Here is an 18781-nt window from a genome sequence, read left to right on the forward strand (position 1 = left end):
ACAACGCCAATAGCTTCGGTCCTTTTGTCGTGACACGGCAAATACAAGCGGTGGAAACGCATTATAGCGGTAGAAGCTGCGTTTCACCCCAAGCTCAGCCCCTAGGTAGCATCGTGGTAATTTCAGCATGCCGACATTTCCCTCCGGACAGTGGGAAACAGACTTTTGTTGCCGTGGATCATCTTTCGTGGTAAAATTTTTCAAAATCAGATAGCAAGCTTTGAGGAACACTCGACAGCCGCAAGATACACGATATTATTTGCCACTTTTTAGTCAGGTGGATTAGACTTATGTGAAAGAAAGAGGATTATACGTATCCAAATATCCAAGTCTCGGCTAATAAGGAGACCGGGAAGGTGTACGCATTGTAATATTAGCTTCGGCTCTTCTTTGGTTCCCTTTCGGCGCGTATTTGAAAAGCTTCCGAAAATTATGGCTAAAATGGCTCCGTAACACGAAACGCTCTATTAAATTTATCGAAAAGGATTTATTATACAAAAAGGATTGTCACCCCTCAATAAGGTTTTAAAGAAGTCTTAAGCGAAAGTAACCTTGTTCGCTTTCGGCACATTTCTTTCTGAAGTTAGAAAATTTATATACTACATACGCGTAGAATTTAAAAATACATATAACAATTACATATCATGAATTCATATTACAATTTTATAAGTATATTTTCAAGATTTTCTGTTAATGAGATTAAATTCTTTTTATTCTTTTATCTCACATCTTTTTTTTTTTTTTCTACGTTTTCATAAATCTTTGCCATTTCTAGCCGAGTTTAAAGGAATTCGGTGACATACAAAATGTTTCGTACATTATAATGGTCCGTTGACATGATGATGGATCGTCTACCTTGACCGGACAGGTAAATGTGCTTTCACACTAATGCGCTGAAAGTATATAATCGTTGCGGCACGCAGATACACTAACAAGGGTCAACAACTCCATCAAATCTCGGAGTCGTGTAATATACTGCTATATAATTATGTGCAAGTGATATAAACAACGTTCGAAATAAAGCATATTAAAATGAAGCATATTAAAATGAAGCACATATTGCTCGCACGTAGACGTATAGTCAAATATTTTCTTTAATAAATACAAAGACGCATATTTAAGATAAAAAGAGAAGTGCACAAAGTAAAACATTTTTTTTAAATATTTCATTACCGATATTTAATATACAAATTATCGACTGTCTCACTTTCTTACGCGGTTCTCTCTTTTCAACCAATGGCCGAAGTCTCTAATAGTCAGTAATTGCGGAGACACGGGCGTGAGAACGTGTTGTTAATCGCTCCGTATTTTCGCGTATTTTCGACCGCGGGTAGAAAGTTTTCGTATATGAATAAGTGTCGACGTCGTCGACTTGGAAACGAACGATCATTTTCTGCACTCGTATGTTATTCCACTCATCGTTTTGAGCCTCGTTTCGTGCCTCGAAAAAATGCTCCGGAACAATAAGGTTATGAAGCGGGCGGAGCGCACGGAGCGTCCGACGTGAATTGCGCCGCGTGTCCGGCATTACCGACTGCTTCACTCGTCATCTCCTTCGGCGGCATTCAAGCGCACCCGGCAACTGCCTTTGTCAGAGCGTAAGATCTGCACCTCGACCGTCTTCTTCGTCGCGGCCGGGACTCTCAACTCGAACAAGTGATTTTTGAGGAAGACAAAGTGCGCGGGGAACAGTTTATTCGCCACAAGTTCCTGGTGTTCATTTCGCCGACGAGAACTGACCGACGAATCTAATGTAACTTCGCTTTACATCGTAAGTTTCTTGCGTCGGGATAAAAAATGACTCGAATGGAAGACCCGGTGGAAGTAAACAACGCCACGAATGTCGAGAGTGTAAATTTATACAATAAATGATCGTTCGTCGTGCTTTTTAAATTTAATCGTAAAAAATCGCCGCGATAATCAGCCGTCATTCTTTCGGTCGTTCGTCTCTCGAGTGATAGTGTTAGTGATTAGAAAAAAGAGCAGAGCAGTGTAATATACTGTCGAGTGATTTTGAGCGCTACAAGACGTCAGGATAATCTAAAAATACTGCCACGAAAGGAAGAAAAGAAGGAAGGAAGGAAGGAAGGAAGGAAGGACGGACGGAAAGACGGAAAATAATCTGCCCTAACCTAACCGTAAGCTACAAATGTAAGTAAACCGGCAACACGCCGTAAATCACTCAATTGTAATTATTATAAAAAAAAATATTATAATTAATTAATGTTCTCAAATATAATGACGCGCGCTAATTGGGATCTCTTGAAAAACTGTGCGTAACGCGCGCTTATTTTCTTGTAGTAATTTTTAAAAAAATTCAACTTTTTAAGTGCAAGAATTATGACAATCAAGCAGTGCAATTTGTGGTTGTCATAATGATTATTAAATTGATAGTCATGGGGCGTGTTACGCGAAACCCCGCGTGCCAGATCAATTCGGACGAAGGGAAGGGCGAGTCGCCACAATAAAAGGTCTTTGCACGAGCAGCTAGGAGTTAAGTCGTGAGTAATAATTACCGATCCCTCGTTAGCACCACCAATAGACGGTCTCGCCCACCTGCCTACGTTATAATAATATAAGCCGCCTCTTTTGCGGTCGGTAGCCCCGCACGTGCCGCCGAAACCTCTTTTATTCATTTTCTGCCCTTCATTTTTCACCCTCTCGCGCCCTCGATTGAGAGAGCGCTCTATCGAGCCCCCGATTCGTTTCCGAATATTTCAACGTTCGGGCGTTAAAAATTTCCCGTGATCAAGTAACGTGCGGTTAATCTGAATATATAATTTTCAACGTGATTTTTCAAGTTTTTCCGGGTATATTTTTTATTGACCATTCGCAACGCAATTCCGACGATTTGCAGATAGTTAGCGTAAGTGTGAAAGTGTCGAAACTATCGAGATACAACGTACGAGGATTATGCAGGAATTGATTATCGCTGGCTATTGCGGAAGCCTCCTGTCTCGAGTCGCCGGCTTAAAGCACCCTTTTCGCAATCCGCCTGATATTCTCGTGCAATCGTGCAGGCTTCTCGCTCGGTTAATTGCGTTATTCAGAAACGATCAATCAGCAATTAGCGATCCACTGTCCAGCAGAGGACGCCGGACCGCTGCCATTCGCGGCCTGAAAGCCGCTTCGGACATACAACGTAGAATTATGAATCGTACAACCTGAATCAGGTACGTTAACCGTATCATTACGATTTCTAATCAAACTCCGGTGTTCGCGGCTTTAATTTGTAGAATCCGATTGCGAAGTAACGAATACAGAAAAGCGGCTATCAATTTCTATTGAAAAAGCGATAATTCTCCGCGATATTTTTCTCAGCCAATTTTCCAGAATTTAATTTTCTAGATTTATACATTTTCAAAAACTGTAATTATTAGAGACTACCGATGAAGCACTTGCCTATCTTTTTTTTTTATTGAAAGAAAAGCAGAGATCGCAATTATTTTGCATGTCATTTCTGCTCAAGAACAGGTGATAAATATACGTTTTATTCCACAAGTTGTGTGTCTAAGAATAGTGACTGGTTGGCGCAACCAGTTCCTCGCGTTCTCTGGTACCAATTTGCGACGTCGCGAGAGAGAAGACACGATCAAAAAGAGAAAAAAAAAAAAAAAAAAAAAAAAAAAAACTAGTAGACAAGAGAAGCCCGGCGAAGACCGGCAAACACGTGATAGCGCATGACGAAGGCATGATGGATGAGGGGGCGGCTAGTTTACGTGATCGGGACATGATCGCTCGCAGGCGGGGTGGTCCGTTTGTCCACCGCTGGTCCAACTTTTCCCTTTCTGCTTCTCGAACGTGTCTTCTCTCCCGCCGCCGGCTTTCTCGTCGTATTCCCCGCGTACGTTGCACATACGCCGGGACGCGCGGCCAGACGCACCCCTGTCACCGGACTGAGCGATCTCGTTGTCGTGTCCGGTGAACGCGACTGTAAAAAAGACCTCGCGCGCACGATATCGCATGCCGATATCTCGTCGGGAGACCTTCGACGTAACGTTTTCGCGGACCTTGCCCGCATCGCCTCGCGCGGTATCCTGAGTATGATCGATTTCGCCACCGTTCGTGGAATCGAGATTTATGCCGACATTTCCGTGGGATAGATCGTTCGACAGTCCATGCATTTCGATTGACCTGGGCCCCTCTCTTCTTTCTAAAGTTCACTTAACGCGCGATCGAGAAGCGAATATTCCACTTTTCCACGTTTTTAATTATAATTTAATACCAGCAAAGCCAAGCGATACTATTGGCTGACTGCGCGTCGGTTTTCTTTATACCAATTTAGGTCTCAAAATGACCTGTCTCATTCCTCGTCCAGCTAATGCCCTTTATCGTGATGTCAGAAAAAAATAAAACGTAGGTCTCCCCTTTCTCCGCGCGCTCTCTCTCTCTCTCCCTTCGACCTGCGAAGTCGCTGCTGAAATTCGTGCGGACGTTGAAGACGGACACGGAGTTCACGCTGAGACGTCGTCCCGAGGACGAGCGCGCGAGCTCCCGAGTTTGACGAGGGCACGGACAAACGGTCCGGATAGAAGCACGGGGCCAGAAACCAGTAGCCTCTCGTCGAAGCGCCCCGCTGACCTCGTCCGACTCCCTCCGCGCCGAGGATTAGATGCACGGCGATGTTCTGACGTGAGGAATGCTTTGCCGATGCCGAGAGCCCGGGAATTGAGGTCCTTGCCTCCTGCTACCACATCCTGCGCTCTTTTTTCCATTTTCGATGATGTTAATTCTCGATATATCTGTCACGGCGGGAGAGAAGCTCCGCGAGAGGAAACGAGGCATTTAATTTGAATGCTACTATATTAGTCGCTGCCACACTATGATGATAATGTGGACGAAACCAAACCGCGCCAACGTACCGCAACGATTTGTGAGCAAATCGAACGAGATATTTCTTGTGTTCGGGCTATTATACAACATAATAGCCTGATATCGGATTATTTCAACGAAATTTAGAATGTGTATTATATAAAATTAAATTAAAATGTACAATTCAAATCTTTCGAATGAAAAATAAATCGTAATTTCTTAATATTGCAATATTAAATTGTATATTTTAATAAAATTGTATATTTTATTAAAAAAAAAAAAAGAAAAGAACTTTATAATATTCAACAGCTCATTAAAAATAAACGAATCGTACATTTTAATTTAACTCTCAGAGAAAATGATGGTCAAGATATTACGCTGAGATTTCGGTACGAAAACAAATGCGGAGGAATGATATCTACGAAGGAAGCAATCCCGGGATCACCGAGTCTGCTTCGGACATTCGTTACTATCCGAAATCAAGCGAGATCGGGGGATACGGCTTGATAAACGGAATCGCAGAAATTGATTCAGAAGATTCTCACGAGCGGTTTCATCAATTGCGGAGCCAGAGAAGGCGATTCGTTGTCGGATTGATTTCGTGGCGTATGCTACAACCGATCCCGCGATGGTCAATCAGAGGTCCGACTGTTTCGCAAAGGGTTGGAAAGCACAAACGGCCTCACTGTTGTCGTCAGTTACACATTAAGATCGAATGAAATACGCTCTGTGAGATACTTCTTATTTTTAAATCGTTCTTTGTTTGCACTTACTGTGCTTACCATTAATTTTGATCGTTTAATTTATTTTATATTAAAATTTATTTCAAGTTTTACATTGCAAAAAATATTATTTATTTATTTATTTAATCAGTTTCATTTTCATCAGTTTATTCAATCATTAATTTAATTATTTTCAATTTTTTTTTTTTTTTTTTTTTTTTTTTAATAAAAGATGATTAACTTTAAATCTTTTAACAAGACTATAGAGACATCTGCGTGTTTTATGGACAAAGAAATAGAGATGTTTATTCGCTCGTGCATATCGATGATCGTAACGAAGGAGAAAGAAAACGGGTGCCCTATGTATGCATAAATGCGCGTTGGCATATCGCACAAGTTGGGATAATTGGTCGTACGATCGAGACAAATATTATTTCTCTTCGAATGGAAGCGAGGGAGGATTATATTTGTATGATAATACTTCACACTCGGCTGGCTCCCTATAATGGAAGAGGGATCTATGCGTTGGGGGAGCGCGCCCAGTGATTCGACTTGCTATTATACGATGTAATCAGTACTCCATAAATATCAGCGTACTCACCCACTTAACGTTAAGGATTCAGATAAGTGTTGTGTTTTATAGGCGCGTCGCTCCGATCACTTTAACAGATCGGGATAATAAAATAAATCGTTATTTGATAGTAAGCATTCGGGATCGTCGTATCTTTCGTTTAAATCATAAAAAATACTAATGTCTCAACCATAAAAGTTTTATTGCGTATTTCTACAAATACAATAAAACATTAATTAATCTGAAAATATTTAATTTTATTAAAAATAACAGTAAAAAGTGGAGTGTAGTATCACAGAGTTTACTTGCGATTTCAATTTCTCCAAAGATGATGTTAGAGACGTTGCGTCTTCGGAGTAGCTTTGTGCGGCAGGGTCGCGACCTGCAAGCAAGGAGCTTTTGCTCTAAGATCAGATAAGAGAAAGAAACAAATCCGCTACCTTTGGGTTATGAGAAAACGTGCGACAGCCGATGCGGCTAGACTATTCTGGTAAGCTGTCTAGGAATGCGTCCTTCTCGCTTAGTCTCCTATTCTATTTCAATCAAGTCTCTTTCTCTCTTTCTCTCACTTTCCTTCTTTGTTTCCTCCGGCCTCTTCTTCTTCCTTTCTGTGGCTCGCTGTCCGAGTCCGACACGACATTTGAGAAGCCTTCATCAGACCCCAATATTCAGGGCATATCATTTCGCCTGCCACCCTGTCGGCGGTAGATCAAATCAATCTCGATCGCGGCGCGCTGCTCGACCCTTTTCCAAGTTCTTGAGACGGCCGCGTTAATATTATGCCACGTGAGGTAATATTACTCGTAGTATAATGAGTTCTCGTAGCTACCAAACCGGCTCTACTACTGCTGCATTTCTAAGAGGCTGAAGTAGTAGAATAACTATTTAATACCGAGAAAATACGAAATTAGAAGGACAAAATTAATATATACAAAACAGAACTGTATCGCAGCAAAATAATTTTTTTTTATACGTTCCGCGGCGAGAGAAAAAAAACTGCAAAAAATGTATATCTATCACGCGTTATTTGCTTCAATAATGCGCCAGAAAAAAGTTTAACGTTCGTCATTATAAGCGACAAAAAAGTGAAGGTTTCCGAAGCTCGCCATGCATCGTTCAACATCTAGGTATCTAGGCGCACGCATTTATGCCGATGCGCCTAAACCCGAGACAAATTGTGTCGGCAAACATAGGCATTGTCCGCGAAGAAAAAACCGCCGGAGCGTGTTTACGTCACGCCGCCCATTCTGAAAAGTAATCTACACCGTATTGTCGCCGGGCGGTGCGCGCGCCCGGCCATCCACGAAAGACTTAGTGCCCTCCCTCCGCCCTTTTCGCTCTTTAGCGCAGAGCTTTAGTCCCGCGATATTCACAAGGCCGCCGCGGCACGATCTGTCACGGGCATCGAGACTCGCGGTCGGATGATCGCGCGTAAGCGCGTTATTCGCAGCGGCCCTTTCAGACCTCGGCGGTATCGTTGCCTCTTACTTCGAGGGGTTGGCGGCACTCCGCGCGAGGGGTGGGGTAAGTCCCATCACGTCGGCACCGGTCGCCATCACCGTCAGGATTATCTTTCGGTCCTGTACCGCCACTGCTGCGGCTCTTCTTCCTTTACCTGATCACACTCTCTGAGAACTTAAGCGCTAAATTGTTACCCCGAGTAAACGACAGACTGAACGGAATTCGCATGCACGTCTAACGTTTGTGATTCAATATAATTCAATTTACAATTTTGCTTATGCGGCAGAAACGTTATGTTCGCGAATATTTATTCGAGTACTTTTCTTGAAAAATTATTTCGTATATAAATTGCATAAAGGATACTGTACAAAGGTTTATTTCGAGTTGTAAAACTTCAAGTCCCGGCGCGAGCTTTCTTGTGAAAAGTTACGAGCTCTCGGCGACAAATTTCAACTGCGAAAGACTGATGGATTTGCGAGAGCATCTCTCCTCTAGATAGATCTCGTTTTTAGAGAAGTAATCAGCAAAAAAATATATTTCAAATTGTACTGCGGTACTTTTTTTTTTATACGAACTGTTCGGCATTATTACAAAACTTTTTCTTTTTTTTTTTTTTTTTTTTAATATTCTTTAAGAGTTTCTACAAATTATATTTAATTACATAAATTCGCTATTTATCAATCCAACTGTGTTTTGCGTAAAGTCAATTTATATAAATTAAATCGAATATTACGTTGAATATATTTCCACGTCCACGGCTAAACTGCTAGAATTAAGAAAATACAATAACGAATGAAGCAAAAGGGACAAAAGGTGGAGACACAAGGCGAGGCTTGCCGCTGGCCGTTTCTATCGCGCCGCAGCTGTGAAACGCGCGTACCATCGGCTTAGTATCCACGATGCTTAATTTTTAAGAGTATGTCCGGAAGGCGGGAAGGGGCAAAGGAACCACCTGGAACCCCTGGATCAAGGGAGTGGATACCATTCGGATGCGCCGATCCGTGCAACGAGCCGCCGCGAAATAAGGGATGCTCTCTCCTCCACCCTGACCCGGCCCCGACGGTTTTCGACAGTGCCGTGTAAAGTGTGTACCTCTGTCGTGTTCTGGGCCTTCGACCACCGCTTTTTGCGACGGGCGCTTATATACGTGTAACTAATACCGACGCTGTCTAGGGGCAACCCTCGCCCGAAGGGTACGAGACTTAAGCGCGAGCATACTTACCGCATGTTGCCATAATGAGTCGCGGGGTCGAGTGCACGGAAGAGGGGGAGAGGAGACGGGGTGAATTCGAATCCCCTCCCTTCTGTTCTCTTTTCATTCAACGCCGCAAAGAGCGGCCGATGCCTTCAAAGGAAGATTAAAGTGCCGCGATCCTTGGCAGTTTGTTTATCAGCTTTCTCTTTCTTGTCCTACCCGCGTTTTCCCTTTTTTTTTTTTTTTTCTCTCTCTTTTTTTCTTCCTTCGTTCTTCCTTCTGCTTCTTTTCCTCTGTCCGTGCATCTTGTGTACGCGCCGAATTCGATATGAACCAACGGGATCGAAAAGCGCTCTTTCTTCGTAGGCTGCGTCTTTAACGTTGCGTTTAAACTGAGTACGATAATATATTGTTACTTCGTAGGTATCGATACAATTGTTCTGAGGAATATTGGTTATCATCTTACTACTGTTCAAATCATTTTTACGTGTTTAAGTATCGTTGAAAAGAAAAAAATCATAATTTTTTCTCAATCACGTATTGAAACAAATGCAGCGTGCGCAAGCCTTTCGCGATGCGTCTGATCTTTCGTTCGCGCTTTAAAATCATTGGACGGCAATCCAATTTGTCAGTACACATTTCTGTAGCGTTGTTCGATAACTGCAAAAGTTACCCATTCCGGCGCTTACAAAGCGCACGTAAAATCAGCTCTGGACGCCGCAGTACGCAGTATACGCGCTGAATGTACAAGGGTTCAATCGCGGTTTTGCGAGGGGTTGGAAAGTCGGCGGCACACGGAGGGAACGCGGCACAGGGGATGTTTCGGAGAGTAGGGCGTACACACCAGCGGAGGGAAAACATGGTGGCCAACTGGTTGCGGCATTCATCAGAGGCGGTGCTCCGCGTACCTTTTGAGATCTCGTCTTTTTTATCGTTCTCCGTGTACACGCGTACAACGGCACGAAGGGGAAACGGGAGAAAAGAGTGAGAGCAAGAGATGAGAAAGAGAGAGAGAGAGAGAGAGAGAGCGTGACGGGGAAGGGGGTGAAGGGAGGAGAGGGACTAGCTCTATGAGAAAAACTCTCCATTGAAACTATCGACGAGAAAGGAGCCGCCTCCGTGTCGGCTCCCTTTGCGCGATCCCGCTTCGATCCTACGAGGAATCATCGGGAGGTATTTACACCTTCTTTACGCCGGAGAGCCGCACGCAGCGCATTATCGCCGGGCTCTGCTTAATCATGCGTGGCGCGCGCGCCCTGCCATTTACAAAGCCGCACGTACGTAATTGTAAACGCCGTCACAAAGAAAGCAGCTTTTCCCTCCGCGTTCGTAAGGAATCTCGCGTAAATATAACATATCTTTGTGTTGCATAAAAAAGATAAACATATTAATAACCAGAAAATCGTGTAATTATAGCGCGCATTCGTCTCTTGCTTTTAGTGCCGATCGTACAATTTTTTTTAACCGGTCGAACGCAATTCTTCCAACGTCGAATTCGGTCGGCGTCGTGGTACGTCGCGAAATAAGTTTTTTTTTTTTTCCCAGAGAAACGATATATTCCCGCGAGCTATCGTTATCCAGCCGACGCGAGAAAAAGCAGAGATGTGACGCTTGCGCCACGGCGAACGGCCCGAAGGGAGATTGGGAGAACGGGAACAGGCGGAACCGCGGCGCGGATCAGAAGCGTGGCGAATCTCCCTCTCGGATGTTTCCAATTACGTTTACGTCTCTCCGCGTCTCCCTCCCGCGCCATGCCCCTCGTGCCCCCCGGTGTCTGATTACACCGCGATGTCGGGGCACCGCGGCGTTTGCCGCAAAGAGAGAGAGATGCACTTGCCGCGCCCGGGTCTTTCGTCGCCGGGCGCCGAAGCCTGAAATCAGAGAATAATAAAATTCACCTAGCGCCCGTTTACGGGATACGGGCCCCCGTACACGCTTCCGCGTAGCCGGCGCAGCTCGCAGAAGGGCAAACGCGAGCGAGAGTAATCCGATACGTTACGACGCAAGTTCCGCGAGGGTAACTATGTTCTGACAAAGTTGGTTTTTTAAAGAGCGCCGATACATCAAGGCACGTTTAATACACCGTCTTCTACACGAGTGGGCTAATGAAATATTGCTGGATATTCGAAATGCTTTTGCGTTCGTTGCCGTTTTGGAGGAAACGCCGCTGGATATATGTAATTTACATGTGGTTTTACACATTCCCGATATTTTTTTTTTGTTTTTTTTTTTTATTTTAATAATGAGCATAGCAAAAGCTGATATCGCATTTGTAGCAAATCGTTCGATCGCTAGCCCTGCTGTTATTATACGTACGTGGCTAAATCAATTACTCGCAAATTGTAATTATTATTCTCCGCGGCGTATCTTTGTCCCGCGTTAAATTTTTTTTTGTCCCGATAATCACATTGCGCCGGTCTCTTTTTGTCGCGGAACGAGACATTTAAAGCCCGCGAGCGCATAATCCATTGTTCACACGGATAATTTTATTAATGTACGTTAATCCGCGTGTTCCATGCGTTCAAATGCCCGTATTGCAGTTCGTTAACTTAATGGCGATTATCAGGATGAAATACAACTCGTAAATGCGCGAGGCGCAATCCGGATAAGCCGAAAGGCAATAAAGAGGAATTGCAAATGCTTCGGATGAAAATGCTGCCAACAATGCGGCCTCGATAGTATTCTGTTCGTGTTAAACGTTCGAATAACACCGTTGCGCATGAAATCGGTTCGATTAAAAATACCACTAAGCGCCGGTTGTTTTGCGGAATATTCGGCAGAATAATAGGCCGAAAGCGAAGTCTGCGTGTTCGCGAACGATGATGCCGCGAAAGAAAAAAAAAAAAAAAATGACGCGAGCAAGGTAGAACGAGAAACTCTACAGCGCGGCGTCCCGATAAGAAGATCTATGGTGGTCGTTGATTAATTTAGTTCTGCGCCGATAATTATCCGAAGAGTCAACTTCGCGGACAAACGCGGCATATGGGGATTCGTCGTGTCTCGACGGCGGGCTTGATAAATCCAATTGTATGCGGCGGCTAAAGCCGAAAGGTACACGAGGACCGTGTCGAAAGGCATGCTACCGAACTTTGACAGCGACTTGCTGCCGCATGTTTCACGGCTATCACCAGAGCGACGCCTAGCTGGCGGTAATATTAACGCGGAGCCTGCGGCATATAAAGACGTTATTATCCTGACGGCTCTCGTCTGCTCCTCGCGGCATTTATCGCCGAGTGCGATATCATTTCTGAAACTCCGCGGATCGTAACGAGCGTGTGGCACGTTGAAGATATCTCGAGAAAATTTCGCTTTTTGCTGTAAAATAATGTATTTACTTTACGAACGACGCGAATCAAGTTATCATGAATTTAAGAAAAATATTGGTACAAGCAAAAAAGTTAATTCAGCGGCAGCAAAGCTAAGAATCTTTGCAACTTGATTAGAGTGCCGCTTGCGCAAATTTTGAAAATAAAAACAGACGAAGAGTAAGACCGAGTCAATTCTGCTTTTTTTTTTTTTTTGCCGAAAGATTCGATCATTTTTTATTAATTGTAATTCTTTTCCTTTCGAATGTTCCGAGGACCACTTTCAAGTCCTATCGAATTTTCGTCAAGCAACCCGCGCGCGTCGACGTATTCGGCATGTTCCTCGATTCTCATCTTCAAAGCACGTCTCACCGATTAATAGCGTATCGCTCGAATACACATATTTAAGCGTCGAGAACGAGAGACGTTTCGTTCGTATTTCGAAGTTTTTCGAAATAGAAGATAATTAGGCGCTAATAAAAAAAAATAAAAATAAAAAAAAAACGAATACCTTCTACGATTTCTAATTCTTTTTACTACGGCAATTACGTCAAAGCGATACGGTTTTCCATTTTTATCCGCACGTTGCTAATGGCAGGGAACAGTGTGGAACAAATTGTATTGTAAAATCAATTCCTCGTCGTTAATACCGCTAACGCAAAGTTATGATTGGTATGAATAATTGGCGCCAACACATGCGCTTTGCGAATATAAAAATAATTGGTAGCCGACGAGTTTTTTGCGGGCGACGAACTTTGCGCGCGATGCGACGAACGATCGGAATAATTTGGTCGGATGCGTCCGCGGGCAACTTTCTCTACGGCTCACAATGTATTCACGTTGCATTTTTCTTCTTTCCTCTTTTTTTTTTTTTTTTTTTTTTACACTGCGTTATTTCTCCCGAGTGCGTCGTTAATCGCGCCGATTGCCGCATCGACGAGAAAGAGCTAAGCACGCAGGTAATTGGCGCTTAATTGGACCCACCTGTTCCATCCGGCCGGGCAAAGGTATCTCGACTCTCTTACGCTATTTATTTTAAGCGAAGGGGTTGGCCTCTCGATTACTTAGTACTTGTGTCAATTCCCCCAACGACCAATCACGGATTTCATAAAGACGTTTTTCTTTCAATCTCTCATGAAAATCGTTCTCCGCCCCAAAATAATCTACTTCGTCTGATAAGCGTTATTTATCAAAATTAAACCGCCGATGAAGATTACGTATAATTTGATTTTAATTTATGTACTTTATTTCTATGCACGAAGCTAATTAATGCAAAACATTTTTTTCTTTCAATCTCCACAGCTCTGTTATCTTTTACAACGTTTTACTTTGAAACAATAATTCTTGCAATCCCGTAAATTACACGATAAACACCACAAAATGAGTTATAAAAGAAACATTTCTCTCTCTCTTTTTTTTTCTTTTTTTTTTCCAGCGCCCAACCATCGGTAAACGTCATTTGTCAGACACGCGTTTCGAAAATGCGCGTTCGCTCTAATTCTACGTTAATACGCCGCTTCGTGCGACTTGCTTTGTATGTGAAGTAATCGCTTTAAAACGCTCGCTAATTCTCAAAGAAAGAGCAAACGCCGGGTTTTTTTTTTTATACGCAGCCGCCATTATCTCTCATTAGAGTGAGTTCTTTTAGTGGAATCCCGTGGCGTTCCCTCTTATGTCAACCCACGCTTATGTGTGTGGACCGAGGAAACGCGAAAGATAAAATAAAGGCAGGGGGATTCGGGACAAGGGGGGTGCAACAAAAGAGGGTTGGACAAAATGTACCGACACCGATGCTCGCGCACGTACGCGATTGCGCATGCAGACGGATTCGAGATAGAGAAAGAAGAGAAATAAAAAAAAAATAAAAAAATTAAAAAGAGAGAGAAATAAAATAAAATTGATAGGTCGTCGAAGGCAGATAAATCGGAAGGTGGATTACGACGGTCGTGATGGACGCTACGCGTGAAAGCGGCGTCGGGATGTCAAATCTGACGTTCATCCGTGTCAAACCGTTCTTGTCCGTCGCGCGAACTATGCACGGCAGCTCGTGAAGAAAATCGTGCGAAATTCATAAATTAAAATCTATCGCATTATCTTATAAAGGACATTATCTTATAAGAGGCCGAGTGACGAAGTGATAGACTGTGAAAACGAAAGAGACGTTAATCTTAACGAAAAAGAGGCCGACAATAATTCAATCGTTAATTTGATATCCCGCGGTGGAAAGTGCACAATCAGGAAATCAGTAGAAATTTAATAAACTTTGTTGGACGTGACAAACGGGATTTAAGGGTACAGCAAGCTACGAGATGAACGATCAATATATTCTAATTAGGGGCGATGGTTCGGTACGAATTGTGGAAGGAAGCAGCAAGCAAGAGAGAATACTCGAACATGCGGAAAGAAGGAAAATTCGCGTGGGACGAAGGGATACTGGATTTCTGCATTTTTTTCACACACTCACGTGTGTTGAAGGTGGCGGACTTACCTCGGCGGCGTGAGAAAAATCCGCGAGGTACAGGTCGACGGTGGCGGACAGGGAGAGAGATGAGTCGCTGAACGACGGCGACGACGACGACGACGACGACGACGGTGACGACGACGGGTGAACGGTAACGACGGCGTCAGCGACGGCGTTGCGTACGAGAGTGGCGTCGCGACGCCGGGCGTCGGCGTGGATCTCGCACGCGCCGTGCCTTCCGCGTCGCGCGCCGAAAACAATGGCGTCGTCGGGATTCTCTCGATCCGACGGAACACCCGCCCACGGCAAGCGCCGCCCCCGTCCAGCAGCAGTGATCGTGGTGAGGCAAGCGAGATCCTTCAGGGAACCAAGCCGAGTTGCGCGATGCCGAGCCGCGCTGCACAATTGCGGTTTATCCCCACTGTCGACGGTTAGCGAGTGCGACGGGTTACCGCCACGCCATCGCCGACATGGCTCCACCCAGATGCACGCTATGTCGTGCTGGTCCTGGCCGAGAAGCCTCGTCAGGGGCAACGTTGCCTGGAGGCAAGGCAACTGCCTGGCCGACTACGCTCGCGCCGAACGCGAAGGAGAGAGGAAGACCGAGAACGGGGGGAGAAAAGAATGAGGAACGGAGACGGCGTGGAGGCGCGGCAGGAGAGAGCAGGGACAACGCCAACCGAAGGGAGATGGTGTATATGATGTAGGGAACACGCTTAGGGGTGGGGACGCCAAAATCGTGCGGCAGCGATCTCCGCATGCGGGAAGGCAGACTCTGGTGGTCAATCGGGCGCCGCGCACCGCAGCAGCGACGCGTCACTGCACCCCTGTTTTGGGAGTCGGGCACGTGCTTCTTTCCTCTCCACCGACGCCGCGCGTTCAACTGCATTCCGGTTGCTCGCAGGCAACTCATCCGCAGCCAGCCAGGCGCAATAAACGTCGATAAACCGCGAGAAGCCGCGCGTCCACCGCCCGTGCCGACAGACACCGTGAAGACAGCCCCTGGATGTTCTTGATCTCTTTCGCAACGCGGTGCACGGCGTATTGACAACGTCGTTCGCGCGCCCGTCGCCCACGCCAATTATCTCGCGAGTACCCACGACGCTGACGCGGCCTCGGATCCGTCGACACCAACGGCGTCGCGCCTAATTTGAAAGCTGACCGCGGCAACCCTCGTTTTACTGTCCGAATAGTGTGAATTCTCATCTGACAGCAAGGTTCGATGTACTCTCGTTAAATTGTGCGAATTTGTAGTGTGTCAGTGAGATCGGCCATTTGAGTCGCGGCGTACCAATTCGTCGGCAGCTGATTTCTTGAGATTCCCCCTCAAGTTCCGGCGAGCCGAGGATCGTGGTAACTCCGATCAACAAAACCCGCGCCAAGAAAGTGCCGTGAACGGAGCAACGCCGTCGCGGATTGTGCTTTCAGCTGGTGGCTGGATCCGGCCTGACCACGGCCATTCTCGACACGGTACGTTTAATTTGCATTCAGTCTTGCAATAAAGAAATGACTCGTCCAAACGTTAAGACTAAAGCTAACGCTTTACAAATAATTGTATAATTGTTTAATTTAAAGTTTAAAATTCTTCGAAATTTATCTTCAGCTAATCGTCAATTATCTGACTCAAAAAGAAAGAAAAAAGAAAAAAGAAAAATCCCGAGAGATTAATATATTGCCTGGAGCGATATTTTTATAATATATTATAATAATATTTAACTTTCTATACGGTTTGTTTGAATTGAAGTTTTTGAAACAATAAAATTATATTTCTCATTCATACATATAGTATGCGCGGTCAAGCGAGTATTTAAGAATATAATGAACTAAAATTACATTGCTTTTCGTAGCTATTAATTTTTTATCCTCTGTTTCTTTTTCAAAGCGTATTTTACGTAATTAATATTTGCTTGTAATTGTAATTTAAATAATGTTTAATATGTAAAACCTTTGAAGTGTTCTTGCCGCAAAATAAATGGCATGTAGATTCAAACTATTTTATGTATTCACGCAATTAGAACACGTCCGACGGAAAATTCATCAATTCTCATGCAATATTCTGTCGGTTTGAGGCTTTTGTCGGTTTAAGCATTTTATTCTAATTTATCCGATTACGAGATTCTCACTGCTTTTACCTAATAAACGCGGAAACGTCTTGCCTAGAACTGACAGAGGGGCGAATTTTCTCCGCGAGATCGTCTTCCAGTATCTATAGAGAGCTGTAATAAACCGAAATAGATGTAATAACTTGAACGCGCGGCACGGGGCGACGGTTAGCTACAAATTGCGTGTGGCACAATGGTGCTGTTAACGCCCGAGTACCTCATTATGATCGCGAAAAAACCTGTCGATTACAAGCAGAATATATCGGCTCTGTTTAACTGAAAGTGTGCGAAGTCTCGTCTCCCTTTCTCTCTTATCTTCGCGGCGCCTTTTATCGCACCTTCGATTTTCCAAACGCGCAACAGATCTCTTCATCTCTATTCACGTCTCGATCTCGTTTTATTTCACTTATATTTAAAGCTACACCCTGGACGATGAAAATTGCGCGACTACATTTAAAATAAAGCGAGACGGACGCTCGGTGGGCACATCTTTGATTGCGATTGTATTCCGCACTTTCATTGTTTGACTAAAATATTTGCAATTAGACGTTATCTTGCTTAAACGTGAACTTCTTCAGATTGTAATTTTAATATTTCTTCTGTTCCGTGCGCTAATAATTTTTTTTTTTTCTTTTATAATTATTTATATTTGAACGAAGTGCAGAGAAAGAGGGACGAGAGATAAAAAAAAATAAATAAAATAAACGGGCGCATGTATATTGTTTCTTATTATTTCGTTTGTAAGCAGCGTCTATAATTTTTAAAAGGACATTATGAGAAGTACGCTAAATTACTTTTCATCAGAAATGCTTTTGTACGACAGTAGGAGAGCCGTATTTTACAATGTTTGAACTTTTCTGCGCCGCTTCAACTTGCATGTTTATTCGAGGAAGCACACGATAGCCACCATTATTTTTAGACGAAGGGAGAAACGAACGCGCTTCGCTCATTGAAAGTGATACAATCTCGGAAAATAACAGATGTCTCCTCGAGTGCTTAACAAAGAAAGCGTACCTCGGAGATTTCGTGAAAAGCCCTTTGTCGTGCCCGAAGCGTCGGCGGCGGAGAGAAAAAACGGCAGGCCGGAGACAAGTCTTAGCCTCAATTATTTAGTAATTCCGCGTCTCCTCTCTTGTGGCCGTTCCGTCAAATTGATTCACGTGTAACGTTTCGCACAGGCCCTCGTCCGACTAAATTAAAATTGAGAAAAGTACTCTTCGATACGTGTATCACCTGCATTAATCGCTCTGGGGCTACGAAATAACTGGAGTTCCACGTTTTCGCGGGAGGGAGGGAAAAAAAAAAAATTCGATTATATTGTTTGATACGCGGATAGAAAAATTTAATAGGGTGGCGCCCATTGAAACACGATAAAGCGCGCCGGGGAATTAAAAACGATTAACTCGCGTATCTGATTCGAATTAGCGCGACGTACCGAGTACGCGCTCGCAGTTTACTGCCGGTGTCCTAATTGGCGTAAATTAATGCATCGTGCTTAAACTTCCGCCTTTCGCGCTCGACGAGATGCAGGTCGCCTGTGAGATATTTCGCTTTTGTGTGCCGAGAAGGTAGCGCGCGGAGTCGCATCGTTTCAACGAGACTAAACGCAGCTCGTTCCTCAGAACCCCGTCGCGTTCCGCACGCCGCCCACGGTTGTCCGGATAGCTCTGAGGCAGTAAATTTCGTTGGTATTTCATTTCCACGCTCTGCTACCTGAAAATCCTCAAGTGCTCGTACGCAGTTATTATGATTTTTCGCATTTTTTGTTTTATTAATTGAACCGCGCGATCGTAATCTCAGTCAGTCTCCGTGTCGTCAGGCAATCCCGTTAACGCCCAAAACAAAACAAATACAGTTTTTATCATCGCATTCGTACGCGATCTGATTAAACGACGGCCGTAGCATAAATATTAATTAAAGCTTGTGTGAAGTCGACTTACAATTAGATAAATTATTCATCGTCGGGTGAAATAAGTTTTGCACCGCGTGTTCGTTTGCGAAATACTTATGCAGATCTATCCGTTTTCATTCTGCCGCTAAGTGACGGGGAAACGTTCCTGAGACGTCAAGTTGCAGGATATAAAGTATCAACGACTAAATTATTTATCTCTCCGCCAGTCGTGCGAAATCGCGTTTTGACAGGGCAGATCCG

The 18781-nt window shown here is 44.3% G+C and overlaps 1 long non-coding RNA gene across 1 annotated transcript; it reads right to left on the minus strand.

Annotated features, from left to right (window-relative positions):
• Positions 1-6290: 6290 nt before the first annotated feature.
• On the minus strand, positions 6291-14835 carry LOC139113677 (uncharacterized). Its single transcript, XR_011547740.1, has 2 exons — positions 14555-14835; positions 6291-10632 (listed from the first exon to the last, which is right to left on the minus strand). It is a non-coding gene; the product is annotated as an uncharacterized lncRNA (long non-coding RNA).
• Between the last annotated feature and the right edge of the window lie 3946 nt (positions 14836-18781).

The sequence above is a fragment of the Cardiocondyla obscurior genome, linkage group LG03, assembly GCF_019399895.1.
Source record: "Cardiocondyla obscurior isolate alpha-2009 linkage group LG03, Cobs3.1, whole genome shotgun sequence".
NCBI classification, from domain to species: domain Eukaryota; kingdom Metazoa; phylum Arthropoda; class Insecta; order Hymenoptera; family Formicidae; genus Cardiocondyla; species Cardiocondyla obscurior.